A 2813-nucleotide genomic window follows, 5' to 3' on the forward strand; every position below is an offset into this window, starting at 1 on the left:
CATTTCTAGGGGGGAATGTTATCTGAGGGACCCAGAAAGAAAGAATAGCTTCTCTCGTGTCGTACGTACAACACTTACGTGCAGTATAGAAACTCAGATTTGGCGCGGTCCGAAAGACACAAGTAGTGTCATGGGATTTCATATGCAGAACAGAGGGGAATACTAATCCCGTGCACGAGAGTGGACGTACGTGTCTGATGCGGCTTGGAATAGGATGTTTCCGCCGTAGCTCTTGCTACATAGTTATTTACAAAATTTCGGAAACTGGCTCTGAAGCACTTTGAAGGCAGTACCAATGGAATTAAACGAAGTATGGGCTGAATTTGCAACGGAACTACTCCCTACTGACAAGAGAGGCAACCAGTCCAGATTCGGTATCGATCCATGCACCCTTCCTGCAGTTGGCAGCTTTGAGCAAATATCGACAATGTTTCGCTCGCCACGAGTCTTAAAGTCCACCTGATTGGATGTCAAAAAAAGGTCGGAAAGCCGAGTGCTAGCTAGGAGACGTGTAGAATGGGCATAGAAGATGATAGATGGAGTGCGTGCGCATGGAAGGCGCTCCGAGAGAGGGTACTACGGTTAGACAGCGCATAAAACAGCGCCTGCCCTTGTGACTCTTTCCATATGGCGAAAACCCAGCCCTAAATGACACTCGAATTAATCCTTCGGAGCTGGCAGAAATGAGAAAGTTCTCATTCATAGGCCCAACCGTGTGTCATGCAAGCGCCAAGTGGGTTGCAGTGGTTCAGGATCCTGCCCCACACACTTTCAGCAAAGCTAAAATCGGGCTTTTATCGCGAGGAAGGGTGCAGCAGCTCTCAAGAGAACAAATTTAAAAAACAAAAGCAGGTGGTGCCGCAAAGTATAACGCAACCTTACATGTCATTTCTAAGCTATGGATCAGTCCGAAACCGATTTTGTAACTTGTTCGCGTACCCAGGGCTTCTGACGTACTTGCGGCCTAAACAACCACTTGAAATGAGGATCTCAAGGGATACAGATCTGCAGCAGGTGCATACGAGAAGAAGGATTGAGGTGTAGGTTCTACGAGGCTGCACAGTGGACATCTTTACACGTTTTTGAGTATAGATGCAAGAGCGGGGCCTTGTTTCATTTTTGTTGCCTACGAAATAGAGCCCACAACGTGCACACAACTTCTTGTCTGAGGACGATTGGGAAAACGAAATACAAACATGACCAAGTTATCTGGAAAGAAGCGCAATGTCACACAAATAGCTGCGTACATAGACGCAGGAGACCGAAGAGGTAGTATCATAGAGAAAGGCGCGGTAACACAGTTGGGGTAGGGTTGTTTCCTGAAGGAGTACACATGGGCAGCTCGAAGAATGCCTTAAAGTTTTGACGATTGCCAGAATGGGAGTCCTATCCCTGCTGATATTAGCACCTCTTTCGGACAGTAGAAGCAATCTATCGAATAAGCAAACTTCTGTTACGGGTAGCAAAAGAGATTTGGTTCATTGTCTAGCTAGAGAGCTCGTTTTGTTTTATTTTTGTGTTGTCAATAGTAATCGTTGTGCTATTAACAAAATCGCATTTCGTTATCAAACGAAGCGACACGGGCATAAAAGGCCCACTCGGCTGCACTTCTTCAAAGGCGACCTTTTTTTTCATATTCGTTGCCGCATGTCGAATCTTGAATCCTTCAAGATTCAAGAGATTCGCGGTTTATCGCAGTGTACCCAGTTTAAAAGAATTGCCAAGTCACATGGTAAGCAAGCAAGCAAGCTAACTGACTTTTTTTTTTTATTCAGAGTAGACCTTGACATCTCGTTTCCTCGTCGGGCACATTCATGGTTTATGAAGTTACAGGCTAAGAGGCCGTTGATTTGATTGGAATGGGGGCAACAAAAAGCGGAGACAGTCATGGTACAGTATCTCCCTTTTATGATCATAACAGTTTCATTCCATCAGTGTGCGGTAATCGATGTCGATATTGTACAAAAAAGTGTGGGTGCAGAGGTGTTGCGGGGGATAGGGAAGATGGATGTGTATAACTGTGTATTAATGCTCTGTGTCCTATTGTGACGATATGTTCATTCTAGAAACAGTATGGATGTGAAATTGCTAACTGTCCATTGACGAGGGACTATGGTGTACGTGCGATTATCGTAAAAAACGTTGGTCCGATACTCGTTACGGAAGTTGGTAGGTAGTTAGGTCAAGGGGATTGTGGGATTCCCGGTGCACAGTTGAATGGAAGGCGATATGGGAAAGGTTGTGCGGAAAGGGGGATATGAGGGGTGTTACTGTAGAAGAGAATGAGTAAAGTTTAATTGGGAGAATGAGTTTTGAAAGTGAAAGAGTGATGTTGTGAGAGGGTTTTAAGACGAGGTTGAGAGTGGATTGTTGTTACAAATATTGTAAGCGGGGGAATTAGCGTTGCATGGTTGCGAGTGTGATAAGCGAAGTTGATTATGAGGTTGGTTATCAAGAAGAGAGTTTGAGTTAAGTCTCAGGTTAATTGAGTGTTGTATGCAGTCAGTTTAGACAGGCAGAAGGGTAAATTGAAGAATGAGGGGACATACTGTAGGTTGGGTTGTGGGATGGGATGACGAAGTGATACTATGGTGCAGCAGCGGTGTCCCGAGACGAATAAAAGGTGAAGCTGAGTGGTCCACGCGAGCGAGGGATAATTGAATAGTGTAGGAAAGTTGGGCGGAATTACATTTCGCATTTCGCATGTGGGTCGAGGGAGAGGGACTGCAACGGTACAGAGGAGCGGTGGAATGGAATGGAATGGAATGGAAAGGGTGAGGGAGTTGGTTTGTGGTTGCGTCATGCAGTTACTC

This window comes from Chondrus crispus, genomic scaffold (genome assembly GCF_000350225.1).
Source record: "Chondrus crispus Stackhouse genomic scaffold, scaffold_101, whole genome shotgun sequence".
Classification (NCBI taxonomy): Eukaryota; Rhodophyta; class Florideophyceae; order Gigartinales; family Gigartinaceae; genus Chondrus; species Chondrus crispus.